Here is a 7,730-nt window from a genome sequence, read left to right on the forward strand (position 1 = left end):
GATGTGTAACATGGCTTTATTTTATTTGGCCTTAGCAGGCAGAAATAAGTTGAAATGATAGAACAGATTTGACTCACTAAAGGGAAGAAAATTCTAACTATTGATTTTTAAAAGTGGAACCATCTACAATAATAGTTTTCACAGGACTTGCCCTGTGAAGTGAAAGAGAGATACATGCTTTTTACTGTATCTACTACCAGATACACTCTAGTCCTTCACATACTCTGGTAGTTGCCTAAAGTGGTTGCAAGGATAGTCCCAATAAATGTGAATGTCTGAGGTTACCATAATTATGTTAATAAACACAGAACTGTAGTTATAGGAGCTTCTGAAAAGTACAATGACATATAAAGAAGACAAATTTTGCCCTCTGCCAAATTCTGAAGGAGGCAAAGGTTATCTGAGTAGCACTATCTTTTCCAAGCCCCTATCATTCCGAGGACTGGTAACCTGCCAGCCCTTCCTCAGGCTTCTATCCTATGTCTTATTCACAAAGGTTCACAGATTTGCCTTGGCAGTCACCTAATTATTTACAAGGTTGCAGTTGACAATGAATTAAATTTTCTCTCTCCCAGGGTTGCTGATGAGGGATTCATTTAGAACTTAAAGTTTGAAAATACAGATGAAGACAGTAAAACTAAAATGTGTAACCTCATGACGGTTTTGAAATTTATGTCTGGGGACTATTTTGCAGTAGAGTCTTGCTTGTTGGTTAGGTCTACAAGTTTGATTACTTCTCTGTTAAATGCTAAGGGAGAAATACAACTGAAGTTATTGCAAAAATACTAATCTTTTGGATTCCTGAAAATATCATCCTCAATACTGTTATTCATTTGTAGAGTAGTATGCTATTTTTAGTTTACATAGACATTTCTGAATTTATAAAAGTTTGTACAAATTCTTCTTTATTAGAAAACAAATATATTTGTATACCCAAACATGAACTGACATGCCCTTGATTCTATTTTTACTCTATTTTCTGCCAAAATTGTCATTCTAATGCTTTATTAAGGAAGGAACCTAAGTCTTCAAGATGGGAAGTAACAGCACCAACAGCACAAGAGCAAAGTGCACTGATCTTCAAATGCCATTTCAGTACTCCCTGTATGAAGCTACTTATATCCTTATATTCATACCCGGTCTTCTGGCCAACACTGTGACCTTGTGGGTTCTGCGTCACTTCATTAACAAGAAAAATAAAGCCATCTCTGTGGCTGAGCTTGCACATGTGTTGTCCTTACCCTTCTGGATTTACTATTACATCAGCCACCACTGGCCTTTCCAGGGGACCCTTGGCCTAGTGTGCTTCTATCTGAAGTATCTCAACATATATGCCAGCATTTGCTTCCTGACATGCATCAGCCTTCAGAGGTGCTTCTTTCCCTCAAGAGCTTCAGAGCCGGAGACTGGAAGCATAGGTATGACGTGGGCATCAGTGCTGCCATCTGGGTCATCATGGGGACTGCTTGTTTACCATTTCCCATTCTGAGAAGCACTGGCTTAGGCAACAACACCGAATACTGCTTTGCTGCCTTAGGTCTTCAGCACATTAACATGACTTCCTCCCTTGGCATAGTAACTGTAGCTGAACTTGGAGGGTTTCTATTACCCATTATAATTATTACTTATTTCACATGGAAAACAAGAAAATCTTTACGGGAATTCCAAGTTCCCCCTAGGAATACCAAAGAGAGGAAAAAGTCTTTGAGGATGGTCCTGATGTGTGAAGTGGTGTTCCTTGTGTGTTTCACTCCTTACCATCTCAACTTCCCATTCTTTATGATGGTGAAGGAACATGTCTTTTTGAACTGCTCTTTTATTAAGAGCACTTTCTGTTTCCACATTATTTCCCTGTCTCTTGCAAATCTGAATTGTTGTCTTGATCCAGTTGTATATTATTTTATGACCTCAAAATTTCATGATCGATTTTCAGATCATGGCAGCTTGGTTCTTCAGTCATGTATGAGATGCAATGACAGTACCTTAGAAATTCATCAGAGAAAGAAGGATCTTCAAACTATCTCTCTTGATTGTTTCAATGATTCCAAGACAATATAACCAAATAATTAACTAGAAAAATCGATATGCTCTATTAGTGTAGTTATGTCACTTTGAAGATTTTTCTAAAAAGTGGTGTTGAATATCTTAAACATGGCTCCTTCCCTTTAACCTCAAAATGATCCTTCTGAAGAAATTATACATGCATAAATTTTCTGTCAGAATGGAAACATATTGTTCTATGGAGCATGTGAAAAAAAATCTTTCCTTACAGAAGATGATGAGCAACAGAATGAATTGCACACCTATTTCAGAGCAGTAGATTCAATCTTTTCTTCTTCTGAGAGAAACAAATATACATTGAAAACAGGTGAATTATCCAAATATTGAAAAGCATACAGGAGAGCAGTATGACCATAGCTTTCTTTAGAAAATATTCACTACTTGAGCAAACAAGATTATAGAGAAAAGACTTTTTAATATCAATATGAGTCATGTTAATTAACATCCTTATAACTTGGAATACTGATGAGATTTTTCTTTGGTTTCCTCTGGGAAATAAACAATTCAGGTGAACTTCAAATATCTCAACAGTATCATGGGATTCACACAATGAATACACCTTAAACAAAAAATAAAGTTATCTCCTTACATATTTCACAAACTTGAGTTTCAGGGCTTACAATGAAGGTTTTTTGCTTGAATGTCTGTGAATATGCATGATGTGATGTAGGTTTTTATATAACAGCACTCATTCGGAAAATATTTTTTTATATGTGTTCATTAAAACCAACTGTGCCATAGTCTGCCTAAATTGATTGCTGTACATACAACCTCAGTCACAACTTTACTTGGTATGTTCAAATCAATGAGTTAATTTTAAAAAATCACACACACGCCTATGTTATTTCAGTCGTAAACTCTAGCTAAACCTCATTTTTCACAAGTAAATATATATTTAAGGACAACATGGGTGAGTTGAATCTTATTATAAATGCCAAATGGAAATTTTCCATTTTTAAAATCTCTATGACTAAATCATTTTTATAATACAAATTACTCCTATTGGAAAATCTGAAACTTAAATTTTCATGTAGTGGATTTCATTAAAATGATACTTTAAAAAGCGGTGGTTAGTTTTTTAAAACTATACAAGGTTGTTTTCTTGTCCTTATAAGATTAGAAATTCACAAAATGGCTTGTTATATTTTCTTTTTTGGACCTTTAAATGTTTGGATATTTAAATGTTTTTTCGAACATTTAAAACATCACTTTAGTTGCAGATATTTCTGAAACATATATATCTATATATATCTTACCCACTTAAAGCAGTTTGTTACACAAGGGACCATGGTGTATGAAAGAAGCATTAATCCATATTCAGAGGACCAGGATCCTAGTTTCTGGTCTCCCACAGAGAAGCTATGTGATCTTGGGCAAGTTATTTCTCTTTGGGTTTCCGTTTCATTATCTGTACGTAAGGGGGTTGAACTAGATGAAATAAATGTGAGACCTATTTTTTAGAAAGTGCTTTCTTTTTTTTTTTCTTTTGTGTTTTTTTTTTTTTCTTTTTTTTTGAGATGGAGTCTCGCTCTTGTCACCCATGCTGGAGTGCAGTGGCGCGATCTCTGCTCACTGCAACCTGTCTCCTGGGTTCAAGCAATCCGCCTACCTCAGCCTCCCGAGTAGCTGGGATTACAGGCGCCCGCCACCATACCCAGCTAATTTTTGCATTTTTAGTAGAGATAGGGTTTCTCCATGTTGGCCAGGCTGGTCTCGAACTCCTAACCTCAGGTGATCCACCTGCCTAGGCCACCCAAAGTGTTGGGATTACAGGTGTGAGCCACCACGCCTGGCCTAGAAAGTGCTTTCTAAGTACTAAAGACATTTACAAATGTTTAAATTGTTGTTGTTGTTAGTATTAGTAATAGTATTGTTATAATTTAAGGAGAACCAACTCTAACGTTTAATATACTCTTTTCAGAGTGACTGAAGGTCATCATTATAAATATTAGTTATCATACTGTATACATTGCTTCTTTCAGGGTTAATAAAATCTGTAGGATTGTTTGTACATACACTAAAATAGCCCCATGTAATTTATTTTATTTTATTTTATTTTATTTTATTTTATTTATTTATTTATTTTTTTGAGACAGAGTCTCCCTCTATCGCCCAGGCTGGAGTGCTGTGGCACAATCTTGGCTCACTGCAACCTCTGCCTCCTGGGTTCAAGTGATTCTTCTGCCTCCACCTCCCAAGTAGCTGGGACTACAGGCGTTTGCCACCATGCCCAGCTAGTTTTTTTTGGTATTTTTAGTAGAGACGGGGTTTCACCATATTGGCCAGGCTGGTCTCGAACTCCTGATCTCATGATCCACCCACCTCAGCCTCCCAAAGTGCTGAGATTACAGGTGTGAGCTTCCACACCCAGCCAAATTTTTAAAATTTATATAGTGATTATATCTCCACCTTTTAAAGTTCTCAATACTCATTTCTTGCTACAGTCAGCACAGCTGTCTGATGTAATCTGTATTGTTTTGATGAGTTCTTTCTAATTGTGTGTGTGTGTGTGTGTGTGTGTGTGTGTGTGTGTCTTTGAAAACACTAATCCAGCTAGTCAGAACAGAGCTTTAACTTAATAAAAATGAGTAAAATCCTGCTTGTTTTATTTGGAAATAATGTGTAGAAAAGTGAAATCTCCTATAAAACAGAGTGTGGGTTTTAGTTTATGAACTTTATGACATCTATTCTATCAATTCAGGACTCATTGTGCTTGCTTTCTGGCTCTGTCAGCTGTATTTTGATAGATGGGGTTGCTGGATATTTGAGCTCTGAATCACTGAGGTATTAGCTGGTTTTGATGCCTAAAATTTCTTGGAATATAAATATCACCACACACACACACACACACACACACACACACACACACACAGGTATAGTTAAATTTCCAAAATTATTATTTGTTTCATCAAAAGCATAGTATATTCAAAACTACTTTTGTATTGCTCTTAGATTATTTTCTATTTGCCATAATGCTTTAAAAAAAATTTGCTCATTCTGTCCACTGCTTCCTTCCTCTTTAGGGGCACTTTGTGAAAATTCCCCTATGTATCTGAAATCCTATTTGAGACACATTAATCCATTTTTTGAAATCAGCCTGTTATTAACATGAATAATGATCATTATCCATTAAGCTTATAGAAGCAGAGAAAACAGACTGGCTGACCAACACTGTTATCAGAATTTTCTAGAAATCTCCTTTTTATACTTAGTTCTAGAGAAGGGACTATATGCAGTAACTGATCTATTATTTTTGGAGTCAGCCAAATGTCAACTCCATCTCTCTACTTCCTGTTCCCTGAAACACTATAGTACAAGAGTTTAAATAATAGCAAGATTGAGTTTACCGCTTAACCACTTGATACTAAATAAATTTGGGTTCTAGTCTTAGCTCTGCTCTTTCTTAACGGTGTGATCTTGAGCAAGACAATTTACCACCCTGAGGCTGTCTTCTCATCTGCTATACCATGGAATAATATCTGCCTTTTCTGCTGCACAAGACTGTTGTGATGATCCAGTAAGAAATGAAGATGAGTATTATTTTGAAATCATAATGACTATTTAAATATGAGGACACATAAAGAACATATAGTATTAAGAATGAAATCAGGGAAGGGGGATAAAGTGCCCTCCTCAACTCATAGCAACACAGAGGATATTAATAAATATTGTAAACCCCTTATTTGTGCCTTAGAAAATAATGAAGGCTTGAAGTGGCGCTCAGGGTCAAGACAACACTGAGGCCCCTTGAAGATAACAGAAAGGAACCATTTAACTGGGCCCCTACCATCAGTTAGTTAGGTCCAGTTTTCCAGTACAGTGAGTTATGCTTAGTGCCAAGGATCTCTGAAAAATTCAAATATCAGAGATTGACCATAGCCTTAGGGAAACAATGGAGATCCTATATTGTATAGTCAGTGCCCCCTATAAATATATTCCGTAGATGGGAAGCCAGGTCTTTAGAACTTTGGGAAGGAATGAATTTGAGACAAATCTAAAAGAACTTTACACCTGCAAAGGGAACAGCTGAGGGCAGGAATAGGTTACCTAGCGGTATTGTTTGGCCATGTATAGATTTGCTGAGGGACCGTTAAATGTTCAAAATACATTCTTCATTCAATGCAGTTCCTACAATCCCTGATCTAGTTAATTACGTCAAATAACCAAACCTGCATAAATATAAAATAGGAAAAACTCAAAGTCTCTTGAAAAATCATTAAACATTCACATTTCTGGCTCTGTTCATACTGTTTCTCTGACATGCCTGCCTTTACCTCTCCTCTCTGTCTATGTAGTTTTACAAATCATGTATGATTCAGTTTAAATTCTATTTCCCTGTGAAACCATATTTTCTCTCCTAGACTGTAAAGTCCATGAGGGCACCCACAATTTATTGTACTATATGACATATTGAATTTGAATCTATTTTCTTACAGGGAAAATAAGAATTTGGAAATTTATCTTACTGGAATGATTAGGGCCTGCATATTTCTCACTCTATGGAAGAAACAGAGTGACTATATAATTAGTCTAGCTCTCCCAGCATCAGAAAAATGGTAGGTGCTTAATGAATGCCTGTCGAGTGGCTTAAAAGAAAATACATAGTGATTGGTTAGATGACCAAAAGACTCATCCCTATACAATTGACATCAATAAATATGACGAGGTTTATGCATTAATTCCCTCTGTCTTTAATTACTATGACAACCACTAAGAGTTATGGGCCTGAAAAGAGATTCTTACAACAAATACCTGTCATTACAGTCACTGTATTTTGGCCTATTCATTGAATTTGTTGAATATAAGTAAGAACAATGTCTGGCTGGCTCTCAGTTTCCTAAGTAACTATACTACAGTACACTCTGAATTTTGTCGTTATGTAAAATGTGTAAGCTGTGCTTTAAAGATGTTTCAGGATAGTTGCTTCTTTCTTGCTTTGATTGTGGTTGTTGCTATTAATGGTGAATAATTTATGCATTCTTTTATTATTATTATACTTTAAGTTCTAGGGTACATGTGCACTACATGCAGGTTCATTACATATGTATACATGTGCCATGTTGGTGTGCTGTACCCATTAACTCATCATTTACAGTAGGTATATCTCCTAATGCTATCCCTCCCCCCTCCCACTTCCCCACAATAGGCCCCAGTGTGTGATGTTCCCCTTCCTGTGTCCAAGTGATGTCATTGTTCAATTTCCACCTATGAGTGAGAACATGCGGTGTTTGGTTTTCTGTTCTTGTGATAGTTTGCTGAGAATGATGGTTTCCAGCTGCATCCATGTCCCTACAAAGGACACAAACTCATCCTTTTTTATGACTGCATAGTATTCCATGGTGTATATGTGCCACATTTTCTTAATCCAGTCTCTCACTGATGGATTGGGTTGATTCGAACATTTGGGTTGATTCCAAGTCGTTGCTATTGTGAATAGTGCTGCAATAAACATACGTGTGCATGTGTCTTTATAGCAGCATGATTTATAATCCTTTGGGTATATACCCAGTAATGGGAGGCTGGGTCAAATGGTATTTCTAGTACTAGATCCTTGAGGAATCTCCACACTGTTTTCCACAATGGTCAAACCGGTTTACAGTCCCACCAACAGTGAAAAAAGTGTTCCTATTTCTCCACATCCTCTCCAGCACCTGTTGTTTCCTGAGTTT

General features: G+C 36.6%; 1 pseudogene; it reads left to right on the top strand.

Annotated features, from left to right (window-relative positions):
- Positions 1–1,033: 1,033 nt before the first annotated feature.
- On the top strand, positions 1,034–2,058 carry LOC141409403 (putative P2Y purinoceptor 10; annotated as a pseudogene).
- Positions 2,059–7,730: the final 5,672 nt, after the last annotated feature.

Source organism: Macaca fascicularis, chromosome X, assembly GCF_037993035.2.
Source record: "Macaca fascicularis isolate 582-1 chromosome X, T2T-MFA8v1.1".
NCBI lineage: Eukaryota > Metazoa > Chordata > Mammalia > Primates > Cercopithecidae > Macaca > Macaca fascicularis.